The sequence below is a fragment of the Coregonus lavaretus genome (genome assembly GCF_964263955.1).
Source record: "Coregonus lavaretus genome assembly, chromosome: 9".
Classification (NCBI taxonomy): domain Eukaryota; kingdom Metazoa; phylum Chordata; class Actinopteri; order Salmoniformes; family Salmonidae; genus Coregonus; species Coregonus lavaretus.
In genome coordinates this window covers 42,080,279-42,093,352 of record NC_139996.1, presented here as the reverse complement: position 1 = coordinate 42,093,352, position 13,074 = coordinate 42,080,279, and positions in this window count along the sequence as shown.

The following is a 13,074-nucleotide window of genomic DNA, read 5'->3' as shown; positions in this document are numbered from 1 at the left end:
CCTTCTTCTTGAGTGTCAGATAATCTACCATTTACATAGGAGTGGTTAAAACATGCTAATAACGGTCCTCTTAGTATATCAAAAAAGGTTTGGTATACCTCGATTGGTATGCCATCCAACCCTGGAGTTTTCCCGGACTTAAAGTCTTTAATTGCATCCAGAAGTTCCTCCTCTGTAATTTCACCTTCACATGAGTCTTTCTGTGTGGCTGTTAATTTGACATTATCAATAGAAAAAAAATCTCTACAATTAGCTTCAGTTAGAGGAGATGGAGGCGACTGAAAAGAAAACATATGCTTAAAATACTTTGTTTCTTCCTTCAAAATATCATTAGGTGAATTATGGGTGACTCCGTCAATTGTAACCAGTTTCATTAAGTTCTTTTTGGTAGCATTCCTATGTTGAAGATTAAAAAAGAATTTTGTGCATTTTTCCCCATATTCCATCCAGTTTGCTTTATTTTTATAATATATTACACTTGATCTTTCTTGAATAAGTTTTTCCATTTCTTTTTGTTTTTCCTCTAATTTATTCTGAGCCTCTATGTTACAGTTTTTATTGCCATCTATCTGTTCTGTTAGACTTTCTATTTCCTTTCTTAGTATAAACTCTTTTGACCTAAATTGCTTTTGTTTTCGAGATGAGTACTGAATTGTATGGCCTCTAAAGGCACATTTAAAGGTGTCCCATACAATAAGGGGATTCGCTGTACCTATGTTATGTTGGAAAAAGTCAGTTATAAATTCCTTTGTTCTAATTATAAATAAATTATCATCTAATAGGCTTTGATTAAATTTCCAATATCCTCGCCCACGTGGAAATTCAGTCAGAGTAATGTATATGCCTATTATATGATGGTCCGACTGCATTCTGTCCCCTATCAACACTTTTTTTTACTTTTGGTGCCAACGAGAATGAGATAAGAAAGAAGTCAAGACGACTAGCTTGATTCAGTCTCCGCCATGTATATCTCACTAGATCAGCATATTTAAGCCTCCATATATCTACTAGTTCTAATGTATCCATGACATTCACAATTTCCTTAAGAGCATGTGGGTGATTGTTTGTGGTGTGATTTCCTTTTCGGTCCATTGAGCTATTTAAAACAGTATTATAATCCCCCACCATAATAATATTGTCTTGAGTTGCTTGCAGGCTTGATAATTTATTATATATATTGTCAAAGAATTGTGGATCATCATTATTTGGTCCGTAAAGGTTAATGAGCCATATCTGTTTATGGTCCAATACCATATTTAAAATAATCCATCTACCTTGCGTATCTATTTGGACAATTTGCACATTCGGATCGAAATTACTATTAATTAATATCATCACCCCTTTTGAATTTCTTTGCCCATGGGAGAAGTATATTTCCCCCCCCCCATTCTTTTTTCCACGCTACTTCATCTCAAATTGTTGAATGAGTTTCCTGTATACAATAGATATTATATTCCTTCTCTTTGAGCCATGTAAATATTGTTATTCTTTTGTTATTATCAGCTAAGCCATTACAATTATAACTGGCTATACTTATTTCACCATACACCATAATGAGATACAAGTTTCAAGTCTATTTATCATTATATATGTTTGTAAATTTACCAATAAAAAATAGCGTAATGATTGAGTGTCCATATAGCTGTACCGTGATATTTGCATTGCTACGGAGTAACCCTTCAATTGTTCTCCACTAATTCCCCCGCTAAAGCCCCTCCCCATCCCAAGTTGAGCCGTCATCCCAGTGATCAGCATCCCACCCACGTCCCTCCGTATCCCTAAGGCCCCGAGAGGCCAGGACCCATCCATCGAAAACAGCACACAGTGCCAGCCACAAAACAGAAGCAGGTTAACCGCCAAAAGCATTTCCAATGCTTTCACCTCTCTATATATATATCTATATAACTATTATTATTTTTTTAATTATGCATATCCTATTTTCCATCATTATCAATTAATATGCGTAATAATGTCGGCAGTTCACGCATATGATTCTAACATATAACCAGGATTGCCATTGTATTACATTTAATTAATTGACAAGCAATTATTATCCTAGCAAATAATTCCCGCGGTCCATCCCATACCCCCCCCCCCCACAACCCCCCCCCCCACAACAGATGCCAGACAAGCACACATGCACATACTCACATACTCCAACACACTCAACCCCCCTCCTCCACAATCCACCATAAAATCCGATACTCAACGGCTGTTATATCCCAGAGCCCAACTCGAGAAATAACTTGATCTACGAGTGCACATACAGTTAAAGCTGATTGAGAAAGCATGCAGATTGAGCAGAAATTGATAACAATGTGAGATTTGATTAATCTACTTAATCTATGTCAAGTCCTAGGTGATGGAGATCAGATCCACCCTCTTCACCTGAGACACAAACACTCTGATCCCCTGTTGTAACCATTTTCCCAAGCATCTCCATGCGGTCAGACCTTTGATTATTTTGTGCCACAATGATAAACCCCCTCTCTGATTGTCCGAGTGTGACCCCCTCCCCATGGGTTACTGCAGCCAGTGTTGCCAGCACTGCCACTACCTGGGTGGGCGTACCCCACCGGAATCCCCACCGGCTAGGTAAAAGGTCGTCAAGGTTCTCATTAGCAGCTTTGAGAATTTCCTTGTATATTATGCTCTCCCATCAGGGGGCTCTGGCTTTGTAGGACCAACCCTGCCAGGCAGGCTCAGAATCTTGAGGGGGCGGTGCTGCTCAAGTAGGTCTCTGACCGCATTTATTTCTCTGTTTAGGCTGCATATTCACAGCAGGTCCATAAAATAGATGGGAACTTCTCTTTGGTGTATGGGTCGCTCAGGTGGGTGTCCAGGTTATAGGGTTAGGGATCTTTCCATCATGATAGGACAATGAATAATTAGATTAGATGTATACTATATTTAAAAATGTATATCCCTCATCTACACAAAATTGAAAGCTCTCTCTCTCACTACCCCTGTTCATAGACCCCCGGTCGGCTCTGGGATATGCAACCATTTCCCCTCTCACTCACTTAACGCCACACCTTTTCAAACACAAAAATGCACACCACATGGTTGACTGCGGAAGAAATGGGCCGAGCGTGCAAACGCACCCGCATCCACATCTGCTGCAATGGGGAAAGGACGCCAGAGAGAACACAGGACCAACCACAACAACCATCCGCCAAAACAACAACCTCCCGCCAAAAAATCCATGTTCTAATTATTTGTATATAAAGATGTATTATTCTGCTTGTTATATCGTTTTATCCATTTATAAACTACTATACTTACTATAAATGTTATTTAATATTACAATCCCTATCATTGCTAGTATCAGGTGCTCCAATATTTGACTCCTCTATTACAACTTTTAGAATAGCCATGGAGTAGTCTTTGTGTCTCTGAACATTTGGTTGTCAATATATAATTTATCCACCACTAGTGCAACACGTTTCCCTTTTAATCTGTTTTCGTTGAAGATTGGATACAGAACTTTGCGCCTTTCTACAATCTCCTTCGGGAACTGATCATTCATGCCAGCAAGTCTTTTTCCCAGGCTTTTCACCATAGCTTTGTCCTTAAAAAAAGCAAATTTGGCAACGATTGGGCGCTCATATTTCTGTCCTCTTTTTCCGAAACGATGTACACGTTCGAGTTGGATTTTATCGACAGCCTCGAGTGGGATTTGTAGCGCTGTATGCAGGAAGTCCTTCATAATATTCTCTGTTATTTCTCCCTCCTTTTCCTGAATACCCGTAAGTACTAGATTTTCCCTCATCGATCTAGTTTGGATGTCTAGTAAGGCTTCTCTCAGAAGATTGTTCTCCTTTTTTAATTCCCTAACGTCCGTTTCCATTTTAGAGACTGTCACTTTTATTTCTTTGGTTTCTTTCTTCATTACCAAAGCTTTTTCGTCACTCATTTGAAGACTCGCTTTCAACTCTTTTAAGTCTTTACTGACCAATTCTAATATGCCCAATTTGTCATTTATCGACTTCAACAGGTCGCTTTCCACACTTACCATACCCAGTGGTGAAAAGCATATATCATCTGTATCTGTCGATGAGTCGCGTTTCCTTTTGGGGATCGGCTCTCCACGCTTGTCTTCAGTCATGCTTGGGTGTTGCTTGTTGTAGTAATATTTGTCGATATATTTCTCTAGCCTTATGATCTTATTTCTGTTATTATCCAGATTGAATTATATTAACTGCGAATATATGAAATGCTAATATTTAGTCTAACTTACTGATTTTGAATATTATGTTTTTATCTTGAGGTGTTTTGTACCGATTTCTATTCAATACGCCATCTTGTTTACGCGTGCCCCGCCCTTCGCAGCTGAGCCGTCGTTGAAGTCTCCGAATAAGTCTACGTCCCAAGACCAGAACAACAGTTTAGGGCATTCCTGATTCAGGAAATCCAGACAAATTATTTACGGTATGACAAATTATTACTTCTACCAATATTCTTAATACAGATTTCTAAAACAAATGTCAAAGAGAATAACAACACACAGTTGAAACCATTTTTTCTCCAAATTTGCTTAAACTCCCGTTTCATCTTGGCGATCTCACTGCAGAGTTAGAGGTCAGGGAGTTAGAGGGCTAACCCTTATGGAGAAATCCTGACCATCCAGCAGATTTGTTATTGAAGCAAGACAAAAACAAACAAAAGAAAAGAAAACAACAACAGCAATACACATATCACTTGATGTGGGGAGAACTTCAATCCACTTGGAATTACTGTCAACCATTACCAACCATTACCAACTTTTACAGGCATGAGAAGAAAATCAATTTGCAGAAAATCAATTTGCATATTTACCAAAGGGCCCCATGGGACTGGTAATTCCCCCTTGGACACATGACTCACATTGTGATTAATATGTCCAAAAAAACAACAACACTGCCTGTTAAATCAAAAATAAACAAATTAGAATAACAAATCAAATTAGAATTACAACTCTTGATAACGCCATGAGGAAATAATTGTATTCCATAAGGTAATGGTAAAATAGACTAGAGGCAGGGGCAGCGCTCTCTCTCTCTGTCCTTCTCGTGGTCCGAATCACACATGGGGCTATTGATAAATTACAAATGTATTCTATTAATTAGTGTTTACATAGCCCATTTAAATCTCAGCCAATGTCTCTAGGCTCTCTAGTGAGGATGATCAGGCCTCACCAGAAAATCAGAACAGAGGTCAGAGGTTATTCAATCCCATTAAGTGAGTGTCTCGTTCCCTTTTCTTCCCCTGTACCTCAGACATAATTTAAAGACACTTCAAACATTTTGTGTACCAGGTTTTCATTGGGTTTTTCCAGTACATTTCTTATCAGGAGAATTTACATGTGTGCAACCAAAACTCTGACAATAGAAACTTCTAAACATTTCATTTGTGTACAGAATCCTTTATAATGCCTGAAAAACCCACTAAAACAAAAAAAATAAAAGACCCCACACCCCTACATCAAACAGAGTATTAACCACTAACAAATATTCGTTAACAGGTGGGTTGTGTGTGGGTGCTGGCATGTGTGTGGCAAAAATCGTAGGGTAAACACAAACAAAATGGCCAGGCCTTGCTGAATTTAGGAGGTCCCTTAACAGCTGGATCCGGGTACTTTTTAACTTCTCTCCCAAGGCACTTGCCTTGGGAAGCCTTTCAAAGGTAGAGATACAGAATCATCGATAAACATGTAAACAAAACTTGGTAGCGGACATTCCATCAGTCCTGGAAGAAAGAAAATAAACATAATGGAGTTTACTGCATCTTGGGCAGGAAGTCTTAATAAACCCATGCGTATACAGAATTATACTTCAGACTCATTTATACTTCAGACACATCAGATGATACAGTGTCCCTTAAAGCTGAATTAGGCACCTTCTAAAGTAAACAATCCCAGAGCCCCTCTTAAATCCCTGGTGCTACCCAAACTATAGAATTGAGAAATAAATGGTCAAAAACGTGTCTTATTCAATTATTCACCTTTGTCCCAAATTTCCCACTGTCTCTCTTACAGCCTGTTTGAGTTCAGTGTGTACTGGCGGCTATCTATTGTTCCACAGGAAGCTTATCTCTTAACCCAAACACCAGATGGCTTAAAGACGAGAGCAGTGGACCAGGCCTTGAAGAGTGTCTTACTTCTTCTTCAAATTACTAAGATATTGCATTATTGGATTGCTATCTGAATGCCAATTACCATTCACTTTGTTACTTTCACTAGTCTCCATATCTGTTTCCCTCAACTTGGACTTCTTTCCATATAGGAAGACCTCAATCACTACTGCTTAAACACAAAGATCACTCTCAAACAACATTCTGCTTTTCCCCCTAATTCAAGGTTTAAAACAAAACAAACATGATAACTTTCTCCATATTGGAAGGCATTGTTTTCATTTTAGTATACCTTCAAAAAGTTACTCTATATTTGTATTACCAATCTCTGTTGGATATTCACTTTCTGCTTCAATATTTATTAACCTTTTCACACGTACCAACAAACGGGTGTGATCATTCTACAGTGGTCCCTGCAGCGTACGATCAAACCGGTTTGATTAGAACGCTTATTTAGAACGTCCAGTTTTGATTGACACAACAGTCAGCATTTGAGCTAGCCACATTGTTTTGACAGAAACATTTCGCACAAACACAGTCCTTACAAAGTTATGTCCTGAATGTGACCAGTTTATTTTTGGATGGAATGTTCAGACATTCACAGAAGTAGCGACAGCATACACAATCATCCAAATCGGAAAATGTAGGCTACATTAGTCCTAGCTCTAACTGAGGAAAGATTGACATAACACAAGAGGTCATAATTAGAGAACTCTCAGCTGACAGAAACCACAATATGAATTAGCTAATAGCAATTACTATTTATAATTAATCACTTCACGGGTGAGCTCACCATTGATCAAAATAATTAAGTAAAACACATTCTATTAATCGAAAGTAATTCGATGATGGGTAGTTTGTGCGCGCCGCCATGTTTGTTTTTTCACTTCAACCAAAGATAAGAGGAGACAATATGTGTTTGGTCTATTTGCAGAATGCATGTTGAAGGGGGTGTGTCATCTAGGATCATTCACTTCCCTTCATTCACTTCCGGAGGTTTACGCGAAAGATGAAAGAACCATTCCTTCACCTCAGTATAACATCTTTGGTCTGACAGACGTTTATGTGACACCCAGAATGCATTGTATAATGTCAACAAAGATGGCGCCACACATTGCTGGCAAATAGCTTAGCATTAGCTCATTATAATCAGTACAACCTTCAAAAAAGTATTTTACACACATCATAGGTGTCCATTTCAACCTATGCAATAATCGGAATGCATTAGCTGGCTCAGTAAAGCCTCAAACATAAATTGTCCGCAACACTGAAATGGGCTACTTCTATGTGAATGAATGAGGAGGCGGAACACACCTCAATTCAAACTGTTGTTAGAAAATAAAACTTGTTAGAAAATAATACGAAATTGACAAGTTAAAACATAGCCTATAGATAATTATCAGGCAGTACGTGTTAATTGTCCTATTGTGTCCCATTTCCACGAGCATAAAACAACTCACGCTGGGGCGACCTTTAGAGATATTTGGAACTTACGTGCGAAAAGGTTAAAAACCTTACTCACGTCAGCCTCGGAGAGCACGGCTCGCTGTTGTTTTTGTCGAAGCATGCATAAAAAGCATTGAGTTTGTCTGGTAGAGGGGCATCGTTGGCCAGATCACGACTGGATCTTCCTTTGTAATCTGTAATGGACTGTAGCCCCTGTCACATGCGTCGGAGCCTGTTTAATAGGATTCCACCTTGTTCCTATATTGTCCTTTTGCTTGTTTGATGGCTCTGCAGAGGTCGTAGCGGAACTTCTTGTACTTCTTTGTGTTCTCAGCCGTATCCTCGGGGTTGGCAGCAATAGTCCTGTTTGCGGTAGCTTTGCAATTTAGTTTAGTGCCAACTTCAGTGTTAATCCAGGGCTTTTGATTGGGGAAGCAGCAAACCTGCACTGTGGGGACGAGGGAGGGCCTTGTATGCTTGCTTGTGGGTAGAGTAACAGTGGTTTAGGACTTTACCGCCCCTAGTGGCGAAGGAGACGTATTGATGGAAATTGGGCATTACGTGTCTTAATGACGTGGAATTGAAATCACCGGCAACAAGGAAAGCTGCCTCCGGGTGCATGGCTTCCTGCTTGTTTATAGCCTCTTACAGTTAAGTGCCAGCTTGTTTTTTTCTTGTCCTGAGGTGGAATATATACAGCAGTCACGATAATAGATGAAAACTCTCTCGGGAGGTAGAAGGGTCGACATTTGACCATCAGGTATTCCAAAACAGGTGAACAATGGGTCGAGACTTCCACTGCGCTAGAGTCAGTACACCATTTGCTGTTGATGAAGAGGCATACCCCCTCCCCCTCTTGTTTTCCAGTCATACAGTACGGTGCCATCATCCTCTAATAACCCAATAGTCTCAGCCCACACCCTCTCTCCAGCAAGCTATCTCTTGAGTAACCCTGGAGTATCACAGGGCAAGAGAGTATTAGATCTGGGGTGTGGCTGTGGAGACTCAGCTAGTCTCGCATTGCCTCACCTCCAAATTCACGTTGTTGTCACAGAAGCCTGGTTCGCGATGAAGCTAAGCCTCAGCTATAGATGCGGGTGTAAGGTAACCTAGCGATTATAGTGTTGGGCAAGTAACCAAAAGGTCGCTAGTTTGAATCCTTGAGCTGACAAGGTGAAATATCTATTGATGTGCCCTTGAGCAAGGCACTTAACCTTAATTGCTCCAGGGTGGCATACCCTGGCCGTGACTTCTCTCCGAGGGTGTCTCAGGGAGAATGTGTGCCTTCAGAAAGTATTCACACCCCTTGACTTTTTCCACAATACCCCATGATGTCAAAGTGGAATTGTGTTTTTCAAAAATGTAAAGCTGGAATGTCTTGAGTTAATAAGTATTCAACCCCTTTCTTATGGCAAGTCTAAATAAGTTCAGGAGTAAAGATTTGCTTAACAAGTCACATAATAAGTTGCATGGACTCACTCTGTCTGCAATAATGTGTTTTGCATGAATTTTGAATGTCTACCTCATCTCTGTACCCCACACGCAATTATCTGTAAGGTCCCTCAGTCGAACAGTGAATTTCAAACACAGATTCAACCACAAAGACCAGGGAGGTTTTCCAATGCCTCGCAAAGAAGGGTGATGGGTAAAAAAAAAAGAAGCATACATTGAATATCTCTTTGAGCATAGTGAAGTTATCAATACACCTAGTCACTACAAAGATACAGGTGTCCTTCCTAACTCAGTTGCCGGAGAGAAAGGAAACCGCTCAGGGATTTCACCATGAAAAGAGTGAAAAGAAGGAATCCTGTACAGAATGAAAGTATTCCAAAACATGCATCCTGTTTGCAATAAGGCACTAAAGTAAAACTCCAGGGTCGCCATTGAATGGCAGACCCTGGCTGTGACCCCACTCTCCGAGGGTATCTTAAGAAAAATTGGATATGCAAAAAACACTGGACAAATTTAAGCACCAAATTATTATAGCTGCCAAGCTCAGCAGTGCTTCTCCTGTAGTAGCCAATGACATCGACCCTGGTAAATGATTCCGCATGCTTCCCAGCCGGAAGAGTTCGTGCATATATTAGGATTACATATTGTGATGTTATGACGACATTTTGTGACGTTTTTGTTCGTTTGGGACTTCGTGAGGTTTTTTTCAGGCTGTTCAGGAGCACAACATTTTTTCTAGAGGCAAGCAGAAGTGGGTAGCCGAAGTCTACGCCCCTTCGTCGGTGTTTGGTCAACAGAAGAGATTCTTCAATAAAGTATTTGTTGTCATTCAACGAGAGACGACTCGTTTTCATGCAGAAGTTTTCATTGAGAAATATTGCACTAAACATCTTAGTTAAATTGCGTGACTAAGACCTCCTCAGCAAAAACGTCAAAATTAATGACAGATTTCTTGAGTTATCTTAGATTAATTCTGACTATTTTGAGGAAGTTGTAACGTAGGCGCAGGGAGTCAGGAAACAAGTGCAGTTAGTGAGTTTAATAATAATGAACATGGACTGATACAAAACAAGCAAAGCGTCTGACATGGAAACATAAACAATACTACCTAACGACTACTAACAGAAGAGTACTATATAAAGGGTGAGTAATCAAGGGAGTAATGAAGTCCAGGTGTGACTGATGACGAGACACAGGTGTGCGTAAAGATGGGTTGGCAGGACCGGTGGTTAGTAAACCGGCGACATCGAGCGCCGCGGGAGTAGACGTGACATAAGTGTATACTGACTATAGCATCTCAAAATGGACAAACAGTACTATTGAAAAAAATACAAATAAAATCAAGTCAAATTTTTTTTGTCACATGCGCCAAATACAACAAGCCCTTAACCAACAATGCAAGAAAGAATACCAAAAAAAAAAATATATATATATATATATATATATAAATAATAAGAATAAATAAAAGTAAATAATAACTAAAGAGCAGCAGTAAAATAACAATAGCGAGGCTATATACAGGGGGTACCGGTACCGAGTCAATGTGCGGGGACACTGGTTAGTCGAGGTAATTTAGGTAATATGTACATGTAGGTAGAGTTATTAAAGTGACTATGCATAGATAATAAACAGAGAGTAGCAGCAGCGTATAAGAGGGGTGGGTGGGGGGTGGGGCAATGCAAATAGTCTGGGTACTGGATTAGATGTTCAGGAGTCTGGATTAGATGTTCAGGAGTCTTATGGCTTGGGGTTAGAAGCCTCTTGGACCTAGACTTGGCGCTCCGGTACCGCTTGCCCTGCGGAAGCAGAGCGAACAGTCTATTACTAGGGTGGCTGGAGTCTTTGAAAATTGTTAGGGCCTTCCTCTGACACCGCCTGGTATAAAGGTCCTGGATGGCAGGAAGCTTGGCCCCAGTGATGTACTGGGCCGTACGCACTACCCTATGTAGTGCCTTGCTGTCGGAGGCCGAGCAGTTGCCATACCAGGCAGTGATACAACCAGTCAGGATACTCTCAATGGTGCAGCTGTAGAACCTTTTGAGGATATGAGCACCCATGCCAAATATTTTCAGTCTTCTTAGGGGGAATAGGTTTTGTCGTGCCCTCTTCACGACTGTCTTGGTGTGCTTGGACCATGCTAGTTTGTTGGTGATGTGGTGTCACGAGAATTTCTATCTCTAATTAATCAAACTTCATGCTTTGAATAATTCCCAGAGGGTGTAAGGCTCTGGTTTAATCATGAATTAAACAAAGGTCCGCAACCAACAAGAATGATCTGTATGTTTTAATCATGGAGAGCTCTGCCGCCAAAAAACATACATACAGCATTTATACCCCTTGACACACAAAGGCACTTTGCTCCGCCCACCTTTAAACAGTTTCTGTCCCCTTCATCCTGGAATGTTTAGTCTCAGCAGTTTCTAACTCACCCCCTCTGTTAGTGGGTTTATAATGATAACCTTAACACAGTCATCATCAGTATTGGGGTTAACAATTTTAGTCATAATCATAATTCCTCCATCATGTGGACACCAAGGAACTTGAAGCTCTCAACCTGCTCCAATACAGCCCCGTTGATGAGAATGGAGCTGTGCTCGGTCCTCTTTCTTTTTCCTGTGGTCTACAATCATCTCCTTTGTCTTGATCACATTGAGGGAGAGGTTGTTGTCCTGGCACCACACGGCCAGGTCTCTAACCTCCTCCCTAAAGGCTGTCTCGTCGTTGTCGGTGATCAGGCCTACCACTGTTGTGTCATCGGCAAACTTAATGATGGTGTTGGAGTCGTGCCTGGCCATGCAGTCATGAGTGAACAGGGAGTACAGGAGGGGACTGAGCACGCACCCCTGAGGGGCCCCCGTGTTGAAGATCAGCGTGGCAGATGTGTTGTTACCTACCCTTACCACCTGGGGGCGGCATGTCAGGAAGTCCAGGATCCAGTTGCAGAGGAAGGTGTTTAGTCCCAGGGTCCTTAGCTTAGTGATGAGCTTTGTGGGCACTCTGGTGTTGAACGCTGAGCTGTAGTCAATGAATAGCATTCTCACATAGGTGTTCCTTTTGTCCAGGTGTGAAAGGGCAGTGTGGAGCGCAATAGAGATTGCATCATCTGTGGATCTGTTGGGGCAGTATGCAAATTGGAGTGGGTCTAGGGTTTCTGGGATAATGGTGTTGATGTGAGCCATGACCAGCCTTTCAAAGCACTTCATGGCTACAGACGTGAGTGCTACGGGTCGGTAGTCATTTAGGCAGGTTACCTTAGTGTTCTTGGGCACAGTGACTATTGTGGTTTGCTTGAAACATGTTGGTATTACAGACTCAGACAGGGAGAGGTTGAAAATGTCAGTGAAGACACTTGCCAGTTGGCCAGCGCATGCTCGGAGTACATGTCCTGGTAGCGGGATTTCTTATAAGCTTCCGGGTTAGAGTCCCGCTCCTTGAAAGCGGCAACTCTACCCTTTAGCTCAGTGCGGATGTTGCCTGTAATCCATGGCTTCTGTTTGGGGTATGTACGTACAGTCACTGTGGGGACAACGTCATCGATTCCCTTATTCCATCGGAAGAATCCCGGAATATATTCCAGTCTGTGCTAGCAAAACAGTCCTGTAGCTTAGCATCTGCTTCATCTGACCACTTTTTTATTGACCGAGTCACTGGTGCTTCCTGCTTTAGTTTTTGCTTGTAAGCAGGAATCAGGAGGATAGAATTATGGTCATTTTTGCCAAATGGAGGAGGAGGAAGAGCTTTGTACGCATCTCTGTGTGTGGAGTAAAGGTGGTCTAGAGTTTTTTTCCGTCTGGTTGCACATTTAAAATCCTGGTAGAAATTAGGTAAAATGGATTTAAGTTTCCCTGCATTAAAGTCCCCGGCCACTATGAGCGCCGTCTCTGGATGAGCGTTTTCCTGTTTGCTTATGGCCGTATACAGTTAATTGAGTGTGATCTTAGTGCCAGCATCGGTTTGTGGTGATAAATAGACAGCTATGAAGAATATAGATGAAAACTCTTGTTAGATAGTGTGGTCTACAGCTTATCATTAGATACTCTACCTAAGGCGAGCAAAACCTTGAGA